Source organism: Pristiophorus japonicus, chromosome 5, assembly GCF_044704955.1.
Source record: "Pristiophorus japonicus isolate sPriJap1 chromosome 5, sPriJap1.hap1, whole genome shotgun sequence".
NCBI lineage: Eukaryota > Metazoa > Chordata > Chondrichthyes > Pristiophoridae > Pristiophorus > Pristiophorus japonicus.
The window spans coordinates 140,586,121-140,598,810 of NC_091981.1; the positions used below are offsets into that span (position 1 = coordinate 140,586,121).

General features: G+C 47.3%; 1 protein-coding gene across 1 annotated transcript in view; it reads right to left on the bottom strand.

Annotated features, from left to right (window-relative positions):
* The window catches only part of LOC139264468 (aryl hydrocarbon receptor-like), a 302,097-nt gene that overhangs the window by 117,536 nt on the left and 171,871 nt on the right, over positions 1-12,690 (bottom strand). The window lies entirely within an intron of this gene.

Sequence of the window (12,690 nt, forward strand, 5' to 3'; positions counted from 1 at the left end):
AAAGATTCAAAAACATAATTCACTGAAAGTGCAAGTCTCCCGTCATTTCCTAATTCAGGATTTCAAATGAACACCGATTAAGCCAAGAATTTAACAGTGAAGCACAAAGTTGAAATGAAACTATGGTGAATTATGATTCCAAACTAGGTAGAGCTTGCTTCCATCTGCAGAAAACATAATGGCCCGGATTTTGTGGTCAGCAGCGAAGTGAAGGCATTCGTCGCTGACCTTAAAGAAAGCTGCCCACAAAGATCTAGCCATCTCTGTGGCGTCGATTTCACCTCTCCTGACGTTAATTTTAATCTGACACCAAGTCTAGGAGATCTCTCGTGTCCAGCAATGAGGTCATCAAGTTGGCTAAGCAGCGAATCACATTGAAGAATTCTCACAGACATCAAACCAGGAAGTAAAATGCACTGATTTTCCTTCACTTTTTAAATTATTTTACAGAGAGCAAAATAAATATTGGGACATACATATGGGATTAAGGTAGAAACTGAAATATTATAAACAAACATTAAAAAAAAATGATGGCACGTTTATCATAGTGGAAAAATTTGACATTCCACAAGTATAAAATTAGCTTTTCAGGGCCAGAATGGTTGTTCAGTAGCAATTATAACTCAGGATGTCATTAAAAACCCAGCTATACCTCATTGAACAAGGCTCAACTTTTTCAGGGGGTTTTAAAAAGTAATATTCCAGCGTAAAAGGGGAAATTTGTGTGAGTTCAGTGATTCTAATCATTGCCGGCTGTAGGGAAGTTCAACAGCACGCCCTGTGGAGGAGCAGGAAATCACAGACACCAACTTCTGGATTTCCGCATTTAATTGTTCACGTGCATACTCCAGGCATTGCTGTCATAGTAGTACAGGTGCAGCGTTGAGAATCCGGAGTTCCGGAGCCGGTCAGACAACATCTTCCTCAGCGAGGCCCTCGCTCGACAACATCCTCAGCGTGGGTCCGTCCAGCGACGACTTCCTCGGCGGGACCCCGCCACCCGAACTGCTCTTCGGTGGGAATCGCCCCCCACCTCCCCACTCTCCAAAACACTTTTTGACTTCCCAAAATCCGGTAATACCCGAACCTGGACGTCAGAAAACAAATCGATAGTGCGGAAAAGCCTGGAATCCGGAATGGCTTTAGATTTTAGGCACTGCATGTGTAATGACAGCGAATGGCGACAGTTTCGCAATCATTACAACTGCAAATTCCGGGGCAATGTGTACACTTTGTCAAATGTACCCAACACCCATTCTCTTATCTAAACGTACAACATTATGGATGTTTTTGATTAAGTTGGCAAAGTTTTCACACAGCAGGCCATTCAATTTTTGCAAGCTATTTGTTCAAGTATTCAACGTTCAAACCCTGATATTACTTCATTCCCAATCAAACTCTATCTTTCATGGTATAAAAATGTTTCTATCATATGATATGCCTATTTCAGTTACTTCATTCCCATTATTTAGGAGAACACTCAGATGTAACCACAACATCTTTGTCCCCCTGAATATAGGGCTAGAATTTCCTATCAGCCGCCAGCGCCCTATTGCCGCCCAAAAGACCGCTAAGACTGGGAAGATTATCGCCGGCGAAAACTTCCACCCAAAAAATAAAAAAATCTGCAGAGCAAAAAATATGGGCCTTGTACACCCATTCTGAGCAAGAAAGTGCAATTTAGGGTCGATTGGACGGTTCCTAAATAAAATGGGCGATAAATAAAAAAAACAATAAAAATTTACCCCAAGGCCGCGGGTTGGGCCTAACAGCAGAAAAACAATGAAGTAATTATTCAAAAAACATCACCTTAAAAAAATCAAAAAAATATTCCCAAGACACTTTTAAACTAAATGACCACGATAGATTTTTAAAATAATTAGTAAAAAAACAATCACTAACCTTTTTCTTGCAGAGGTATTCATCATCATCATAGGCAGTCCCTCGGAATCGAGGAAGACTTGCTTCCACTCCTGAAGTGAGTTCTTTGGTGGCTGAACAGTCCAATAAGAGAGCCACAGATTTTGTCACAGGTGGAACAGATAGATAGTCGTTGAGGGAAGAGGGTGGGTGGGACTGGTTTGCCGCATGCTCTTTCCGCTGTCTGCGCTTGATTTCTGCATGCTCTCCGTGTTGAGACTCGAGGTACTCAGCGCCCTCTCGGATGTACTTCCTCCACTTAGGGCAGTCTTGGGTCCAGGTGTCAGTGGGGATGTCGCACTTTATCAGGGAGGCTTTGAGGGTGTCCTTGTAGCGTTTCCGCTGCCCACCTTTGGCTTGTTTGCCGTGAAGGAGCTCCGAGTAGAGCACTTGCTTTGGGAGTCTCGTGTCTGGCATGCAAACTATGTGGTCTGCCCAACGGAGCTGATCAAGTGTGGTCAGTGCTTCAATGCTGGGGATGTTAGCCTGAATGAGGATGCTGATGTTGGTGCGCCTTTCTTCCCGGATGATTTGTAGGATCTTGCGGCGACATCGTTGGTGATATTTCTCCAGCAACTTGAGGTGCTGTACATGGTCCATGTCTCTGAGCCATACAGGAGGGCAGGTATTACTACAGCTCTGTAGACCATGAGCTTGGTGGCAGTTTGGAGGGCCTGGTCTTCAAACACTCTTTACCTTAGGTGGCCGAAGGCTGCACTGGCGCACTGGAGACGGTGTTGGATCTCGTCGTCGATGCCTGCTCTTGTTGATAGGAGGCTCCCAAGATATAGGAAGTGGTCCACGGTGTCCAGAGCCACGCCATGGATCTTGATGACTGGGGTGGCAGTGTTGTGCGGTGAGGTGAGGAAAGGCTGGTGGAGGACCTTTGTCTTATGGATTTTTAGCCTAAGGCCCATGCTTTCGTATGCCTCAGTAAATACATCGACTATGTCCTGGAGTTCAGCCTCTGTATGTGCGCAGACACAGGCGTCGTCCGCGTACTGTAGCTCGACGACAGAGGTTAGGGTGGTCTTGGATCTGGCCTGGAGACTGCGCAGGTTGAACAGGTTATCACTGGTTCTGTAGTTTAGTTCCACTCCAGCGGGGAGCTTGTTGACTGTGAGGTGGAGCATGGCGGTGAGAAAGATTGAGAAGAGGGTTGGGGCCTTGACGCAGCCCTGTTTGACCCCGGTCGGACGTGGATTGGGTCCGTGATGGATCCGTTGGTAAGGATCATTGGCCTGCATATTGTCGTGGAGCAGGCAGAGGACGGTGATGAACTTTTGGGGGCATCCGAAATGGAGGAGGATGCTCCATAGACCCTCGCGGTTGACAGTGTCAAAGGCTTTTGTAAGGTCGAAGGTGGCCATGTACAAGGGCTGGCGCTGTTCCCTGCATTTTTCCTGTAGCTTTCACGCTGCAAAAATCATGTCCGTTGTGTCCCATAGGGGACGAAATCCGCACTGTGACTCCGGGAGGAGCTCCTCGGCCACGGGAAGAAGACGGTTGAGGAGGACTCTAGTGACGACTTTCCTAGTGGCTGATAGCAGGGAGATTCCTCTGTAGTTGCCGCAGTCGGACTTGTTCCCTTTTTTTAAAGATGGTCACGATTACTGCATCTCTGAGATCTCCCGGCATGCTCTCCTCTCTCCAGATGAGAGGGATGAGGTCATGTATTTGCGCCTCTCCGCCATACTTCAATGCCTCAGTAGGGATTCCGTCCGCACCCGTAGCCTTGTTGTTTTTAAGCGGTCTTATGGCTTTTTCTATCTCGTGCAGTGTTGGGGTTTTACTGAGGTGGTGGCGGGTAGCATGCTGCGGGATGGAGTTGAGAAAACTCGAGTCAAAGGCAGAGTCTCGATTGAGGAGATCTTCGAAGTGCTCCTTCCAGCGGGCCCTGTCTGCCTCAGTGTCCTTGATGAGTGTTTCCCTGTTCTTGGCCAGCAGTGCGGTGGGGCCTTGGGTGTTTTGTCCAAGAATCCTCGCACATCATGGCCGTCGGCCAGCTGTTGTATCTCCTGTGCTTTCTCCAGCCACCACTTGTTCTTTAGGTACCGGGTTTTTTGTTGGACCTCAGCCTTGAGCCGCCTGTAATGCTGCTTTGCTGCTCCCGTGTTGGGTTGTTGTTTAAGGCTCAGAAATGCCCTGCGCTTGCGATCTATTAGCTCTTGGAGCGCTTGATCATTATCATTAAACCAGTCCTGGTGTTTCCTGTTTGAGTAACCGAGCATCTCTTTGCAGGCACTGGTTATGGAGGCCTGGAGGACAGACTAAGCGCTGTGGGCATTCTGCGTCTCGGGGTCGTCAAGGCACGCCAGTTTAGCTGTGAGGCGCTGGCTGTATAGGGCTCTCTTAGCTGGGTCCTTAAGTGCTCCGGCATTGACTTTTTTGCGGCACTGCTTCTGCTGCCCCCTCCGCTTTGGGGCTATGTTGATGTCGATGATGGATCGGATTAGGTGGTGGTCCGTCCAGCAGTCGTCAGCTCCTGTCATAGAGCGGGTGATGCACACATCCTTGCGATCCCTGGCTCGAATGATGACGTAGTCAAGCAGGTGTCAGTGATTGGAGCGAGGGTGTTGCCACAATGCCTTGTATTTGTCCCTCTGGTGGAACAAGGTGTTGGTGATTACAAGTTCGTGCTCTAGACATTTTGTCAGGAGTAGGGTACCACTGGAGTTGGCTTTCCCTACGCCCTCTCTGCCAATCACGCCCCCCCCAGAGGTCTGAGTCCTTGCCAACCCTGAAGTCACTGAGGAGGATCAGTTTGTCACCCAGGAGAGGGAAGTTTCGAGGTTTGTGTAAAAACCCTCTTTGGCCTCATCAGTTGCATCGGGTGTTGGGGCGTACGCACTGATGACTGTGGCGCACTGGTTCCAGGATAGGGTGAGTCGAAGAGTCATGAGGTTTTCGTTAGCCCCGCAGGGGGAGTCTTTGAGGCGGTCAACTAGCTTGTTTTTGATGGCGAAGCCAACTCCTTGGAGGCGGCGTTCTTCCTCTGGTTTTCCTTTCCAGAAGAAGGTTCAACCTCCACCTTGTTGCTTGAGCTGGCCTTCTCCTGCCCGCCGGGTCTCGCTTAGGGCGGCGATGTCGATATCAAAGCGTCCAAGTTCCCGGGCAACTATGGCGGTGCGGTGTTCCGGCCTGGAGTTGTCCATGAGGGTCCTGACGTTCCAGGTCCCGAACTTCATGTTAACGGAATGGACGATGCCTGTGCATGAGTTCTTTTAAACGTGGGGTGGTCGTTGTACACCGGCTACCACACAAGCTTAGCTGAGCGACGTCTTGATCCAGTGGCAAGGGGGTCCAAGATGACTGGAGACCAGGCACTGCTATATGAGCCTAGTTGCCTACAGCGAGATGTTGGCAGCAGGCTCGGCGCTGGGTAGCGCCCTTGGTGGTAGGTGGTCCGAGGCCTGGTTGGGGGCAGGCATTAGGAAGGTCAGTGGCCCACCGGGGTTCAGGGTGGGAGGGCAGGGGGGGGTCACAGCCATGGTACTCACCATGTGTTGGTGGTGGAGAAGAGGCCAGGTCGCCAGTGGGGAGGAAGAGCTCCAGTCGTCGGTGTGGGGGAGGGGGACCTGATCGTCTTTGAGAAGGAGGTCATCTGTCATCATGGGAAGTCCAGCCATCGTCGAGGAGGTCCAGACTCTGATGTGGAGGGGCCCATCTGCCGCCGCTGGAGGTGCTCCGATCGCCGCTGCGGGGGTGGGGCTGGAGGCCCGATAGCCAGGTCCAGATCGAGGGCGCCACCTCCAGAGGTCGCCATAGGTCGTCGGAGATCGCCGAGGGGTGATGTGGTGGGAAGCTTGCGGTAGGCCCAAATGGCCCGAACTCATAGGACTCGCAGGGTTGGGACTAGGGTAAGGGGTAAGGGTTTGGGTTTACGTGCTTAGACACCCTATTAGGGTCTATTTGGTTAGGGGAGGTTTAGACAGTGGAAGGGAGGGAGGTTGGGGGGTGGAAAGTTGCCGAGAGCTGGTGGGAGTTGTTTGGAGCGGGGGAAGTTTCCTAGGGACCTACCACCCCGGCGGCCATCTTTTTGCACCAATTGAGGTACTCACCTACCACCCAGCTCCGCTGATCCTTGTGGACTGTTCTTTTTTATACTCACCTACGGATAACCGCTCAGCCAAATATCGTGCCAGGGCAATCTCAGGATGGTGCACGCTGGCGGTCCGCTCTCCAGTGGTACCTCAAAACCACCGCCATAACTCAGGTAAGGAATTTCTTGCTCACCTGATTACCGCCCACAATGGCCAATCGGGCGGTAACCCACAGGAAATTCTAGCCCATAGTTTAAACCAATCTTCATGGAAAAGCACAGGGCATTGCTATAAATGCCATGTAGAAAGATACAAAATTCTTGATTAAATTTAAGATAGATAACTAAGTTGAATTGTGTTTTTTTTAAGCTAAACTAAAAATTCTCTGCCCATTTTCTCCCCCTTTGAATGATCACTAGCATTCTGTTTTTTTCTGAGAACTTTTACAATTTTTTTCTACAATACAATAACATACTGGTCAGCATTTATCAACTCAAAGCCTAGATAAACATGCGGTGGAGAAATGCTTGACTTTAGCAGTCAATTGCTGTACTGTCGGTGAGTTGTGGAGGCATTTCTTGCAATGACAAAAAAGTGTAAACAGTGATTAAGCAGCTCCAAAATAAGCCCACTCCTGAAACAAATGAGTTTGCTAGACAAGATTCAGATCTCCCTCCCATTTCTGGCCTACGAACTCTCTCAACACTAATTTCTTCACAGCTTTCTGTGCTCCCACAAGGATTAAATTCCAAAGACGCTGATCCTGGCTAGTTTACTTCTAATTATGAGCTTTCAAGTCACTTACTATGCAGAAAAAAACACTACTTTGCATCTTGCTTCAGGATCCTGGTGCAAATCTGCAAGTTGTATAAAGTTTGGTTATATTACTGACAAACTGCACAAGTAGGACAAATATACTGCACTTGTAAAACTACAGATAAAAAGACTTGCACTTATATAGCACCTATCGGATGTCACAAAGTGCTTTAAAGCCAATGAAGTACTTTTGGAGTGTAGTCATTGTTAGTAATGTGAGAAATGCAGCAGCCAATTTGCGCACAGCAAGGCTCCCACAAACAGCAATGTGATAATTACCAGATAATCTGTTTTTGTTATTGTAATGTCTGTAAGCTTGTAATGTTGTAGCTCCACACTGTGGATGTGGACGTATTGTGTTACTGCAACTAAAGATGAATAAATGAGTCAGCTGACCAGAAGCTTCTGGAACTTCTGAGATGCTGTCTGCCATTATAGAAAGCTGTGTGTGCTGTGCTCTGTGAATATATCACATTTGGCGACGAGATGGAATTTTTCGGATGATATAAAGCTGAAATTTTGTTGGTGAAGGATTCAGCCAGCTGACAGAGAGACTTTGAAAGCTTCTCTGTCTTTGAAAATAGCTACAAAATCCAAGGTAAAAAAATGAGCACATTCTCTGCACTGCAGAGACAAAATGGCAGCACCCAGAGCAGCAATGGGACACTTAGGTGAATATAAACACGACCAGGAAAGGTTTAAAGCGTATGTGGACTGGCTAGAAATGTATTTCACTGCAAATAATATAATCGAAGTTGCAGAGAATGCAGATCAGAACCAGGCTGTGTTGGAATGGAAGACAGCAATCTTCTTTTGAAGTGGGTATTGAGTTGTATGAAACCTGGTAAAATCTGCTTGTGCCTGACGAGCCAAAGGACACAAAGCTTAAAGAGATTTTAACGAAGCTGGAGCAGCACTACCACCCGGTACCATTAGAAATTGCTGAAAACTATCGTTTCGGTATACAAAATCAAAAGGCTGATATAAATATCAGTGAGTACATTGTAGCATTAAAAGAAGTTATCAATTCACTGTAATTTCGGAACTTTTCAAAACCAAGCACTGCATGACCGTTTTATTTGTGGGATGGAAAATAATGCGATCAGAAGAAAGTTATTGACAACGCCTGACTTGACTTTTGATATAGCTCATCAGATGGCAAGGTCGATGGGCATGGCCGATCAATATTCCTGAGAATTTCATAATAATTACAGTCGTCAGACAACCGAGGTAAATCGCCTGCAGGTTCAAAGTAAAAGGCGGTGGGGGCCCAAAGTCTCAGAAACTGGAAATTGTAACATTAAAGTCATGCTATCGGTGCCTAGGACAACACATTGCTCAAAGTTGTCCATATGTGAAGGCAGAGTGTTTTTTCTGCAGAAAGACTGGGCATCTTGCAAAGACTGAAGGGTAAACCAGCTTTCAAAGCTATGAGTCCAGTTTTCAAAGCTATGAGTAGAAATCCCCAGAGACTACATAGCATGGAAGAACAACAACAGGACGTGGAGATGTTAAGAGTTACACGTCATCAGGTGCACGAGGTTAATGGACAGCGATTCGAAAAGTATCAAAATCCACAGAGGTTGCGTGATTCAAGATACCCATGGAAATCGACACGGGTGCATCCGTGAGTGTAGTACCGGAGTTGCTATACCTCGACAAATTGCGTGATTTCCCTTTGGAGAAATCCAAGATGGAACTGCGAGGCTACTTGGGAGAGAACATTCCTGTGGTAGGTTGTATCACCGTACCGATGAAATACAAGGATCAATTTCAGAACTTGCCTCTAATAGTAGTGAAAGGAGACAAGCCTGCCTTACTAGGAAGAAATTAGTTGAGATCACTGAAGTTGGATTGGAATGAGATTTTCTGTCTTGAAACGTTGCATCAACGTTATCAAGAGTTATCCGAAGATGTTCTACGAATCGGGCAGTCCAATCCAAGGCTTCAAGGCGCGTGCCAGGGTACAGAAGGATGCTAGATCGGTTTACTACAAGCCACGTTCCGTACCATACGCACTCAAGGAGAAAGTTGAGCAAGAACTCAAAAGGCGAGAGACTGAGAACATTATTTGTAAGATAGATCGATGTAATTGTGCTATACCCATTTTTGTTGTACCTAAGTCTGATAGTAAGTTAAGATTGTGTGGTGATTATAAAGTAACCGTAAACCAGGTTCTAGAGGGTAATGTCCCCAATACATTGCCGAATATAGAAGATTTGTTCACAACACTGACAGGTGGTCAGATCTTCTCAAAACTGGATCTTACGAATGCCTACTTACAGCTTGAATTAGATGAGGAGTCCAAGTCATTTTGACTATAAAAACTCATCTAGGCCTATAACAATTTAATAGGCTGCCGTTTGGAGTGTCTACCGCCCCTGCCATATTCCAAGGGGTGATGAACCAGATTTTGCAAGGTATTGAAGGGGTAATATGTTATTTAGATGACATACTAATTTCAGCATCAAATAGGCAAATTCATAACATATTGAATGAAGTCCTCAAACGGCTAGAGAAACAGAGTATGAGGGCCCAAGTTTCCACATGATTTGCGCCTGATTTTTAGGAGCAACTGGTGGAGAACGGACTATCTTAGAAATCGCAATTCTCCACATTTTTTTTTCTGCAGTTCTAGTCAGTTAGAACAGTTCTACTTTGGAACAGAATTTTTTCTTCAAAAGGAGGCGTGTCCGGCCACTGACGCCTGATTTGAAAGTTTCCAGTGAAAACGTACTCCAAACTATCTTAGAATGGAGCAAGTGAAGATTTTTGTAGAACTGAAAAAACCTGTTCTACACATTACAAAATCAGGCGCAGGTTACAAATTAGGCGTCCAGAACGAGGTGGAGGGGGGGGGGGGGAAGGGAAGTCATTAAATTCTACAATAAATCCTTATTTATACTTATACAAATATTATGCAAATAAATCCAACCTGAATAAAAATTTATAAGCAAAGAAAAGATTAAATAAACCATCTTCCCATCTGTGTGAAAGTGCTTCAGCCAGGAAGAATGCTACAGCAAGCCTCACAAAATGAGGCAGCCGTTCCCGAACGCGGGAGGGAGGGAGGGAACCGACCGCCGACCGAACGCGGGGGGGGGGGGGGGGGGGGAGGAAGCCGTTCCACACGGCCGGCGGGAGGGAGGGAACCAACCGGCGACTGAACGCGGGGGGGGGGGGGGGGGCGGGGGAGGAAGCCGTTCCACACGGCCGGCGGGTGGGAGGAAACCGACCGCCGACCGAACGCGGGGTGGGGGGAGGAAGCCGTTCCACATGGCCGGCAGGCGGGCGGGACGGAGGGAGGGAACCGACCGCCGACCGAACGCGGGGTGGGGGGAGGAAGCCGTTCCACATGGCCGGCGGGAGGGAGGGAACCAACCGGCGACTGAACGCGGGGGGGGGGGGGGGGAGGAAGCCGTTCCACACGGCCGGCGGGAGGGAGGGAACCAACCGGCGACTGAACGCGGGGGGGGGGGGGGAGGAAGCCGTTCCACACGGCCGGCGGGTGGGCAGGAGGGAGGGAGGAAACCGACCGCCGACCGAACGCGGGGAGGGGAGGAAGCCGTTCCACATGGCCGGCAGGAGGGAGGGAGGAAACCGACCGCCGACCGAACGCGCGGGCGGGGGAGGAAGCCGTTCCACATGGCCGGCGGGCGGGAGGGAAGGAGACAGAAGGCTGCAGGAAGCCTCAGAAATTGAGGAGCCATTTCCCGATGGCAAAAGGGGGAGGTCATCAGGAAACGGCTGCCTCAACTTTCTGAGGCTTCCTGCAGCTTTCTCAGTGCTGAAGTGCTGATGGCAATGTGCTTTTATTAAAAAATGTTCAAAAACTAAACAGCTACAAAGAACTACAAAAATGGGTGAGTGCCAATGTTTTTCACACTGCGCGTGCGCGAACGATCCAACGCGCACGCGCAGCGTTGCCGGCAGGAAAAAAACTAATTTAAATAGTACCCGCCCCATCCCACTTACAAAATCGGCGCGAGTGTAGGCTCCGCCCCCCTGGGCACCGCGCCAAACAGACAAGGAGCTGCAGGGCTCTCCAGAATCGCGAGTTTTTTTTCAGGCGCCGTTTTAGGCGCATAAAACGGGCGCCCAGCTCGGAGGGGCGCCCGTTTTTTATCGTGTGGAAACTTGGGCCCTGAGTGTCTGCTCCTAAGTGTGAGTTATTTAAAAACTCAGTGGAGTACTTAGGGTACAGAGTTGACAAAGATGGTTTACATCTAACCATGGGAAAGCTGGATGCAATCAGAAATGCACCCACTCCCAGGAATGTCACTGAACTTCATTCACTCTTGGGTCTTTTGAATTATTATGGGAAGATTCTACCAAATTTGGCTACAGTATTACATCCACTGAATGAACTATTGAAAAAACAGGTCCATTGGAAGTGGTCAAAAGAATGCGATACAGCATTCAAGGAGTGTAAAAGCAAATTGGTAGAGAGCACCATATTAGTTCACTAAGGAGATTAAGCTAGCATGTGATGCCTCTCTGTATGGTGTTGGGACAGTAATCTCTCATGTATAACGTAGTGGGGAGGAGAGACCAACTGCTTTTGCTTCACGCACTCTCAGTGCCAGTGAGAATAATTATGCGCAAATTGAAAGGGAAGCTTTGACATTAATTTTTGGAGTCAAAAAATTCCACAAATACTTGTATGGTCGGAAGTTTACCATCGTTACGGACCATAAGCCCCTGACAGTAATCCTCCATCCAAAGTCCTCAGTTCCAACATTAGCTGCAGCCCGAATGCAGAGATGAACTTTGATTTTGTCAGCTTATACATATTATATTGAATACAGACAATCAGCTGATCACAGTAATGCTGATGCTATGTCTAGATTGCCTTCCCCATCACAAGTTACACCCGATGGGAAAGAAGTGTTCTATTTTTCAAACATTGATGAACTGCCATTCACAGTTGAAGAGTTTGGTAGAGCAACCAAACGTGACCCAGTGATGTCAAAGCTGTATGATTATATTGCAAATGGATGGCCAAACCAGGTAATAGACAAAGATATTCATCCATTCTTCATTTGTAGGAATGAATTATCAGTCGATAAAGATTGTATCATGTGGGGTACAAGAGTATTTATACCAAATAAAGTCAGGTCAAAGTTATAAGGAGACTTCCATGACCAGCATCTGGAAATGTGCTTGACCGTAGTTATTTATGGTGGCCAGGTCTTGATAAAGATATAGAGTACATCGTGAGTCAGTGTACAACATGTCAATCGGTAAACAAGCAACCACCATCAGTACCATTACGGCCATGGAAATGGCCTCCCAGAGTGTGGCAAAGGCTACATATTGATTTTGCTGAGCTAGAAGAACAACAATTGTTCATTGTGATTGATAGCCATTCGAAGTGGGTCGAGGTGTTTCCAATCTGGAAAACAACACATAAAACATGAGACATTTTGCAAAGTTTATTTTCTTAATTTGGCCTCCCAGATGAAATTGTTTCAGAGAATGGGCCACAATTCCGTTCAAAAGAATTTGCACAGTTCACGAGCAAAAATGGTGTGAAACATACCAAGGTTTCACCATACCATCCTGCTTCGAATGGTGCCGCAGAACGCACTGTACAAATTGTAAAATGTGCTCTCATAAAACAAATGATAGATCCAAATCCAAAAGAAACAACAGTTGTCATTGGATCACAAAGTGGCTAATTTTCTAATTACATATCTTAAACTCCTCACACAACTACTGGTAGAACACCAGCAAAGTTGTTTCTCAAACGACAGCCACAAACCAGATTCTCGTTAAAACCGAATTTGGCACAGTCCGTAGAAGAGACACAATTAAGACAGAAAGAGAATTATGATAGAGGTAGAGTAAAAGAGAGAAGTGTGAAATTAAAGCAGAAGGTGAGAGTGAAGAACCATCACCATAAGTGGGT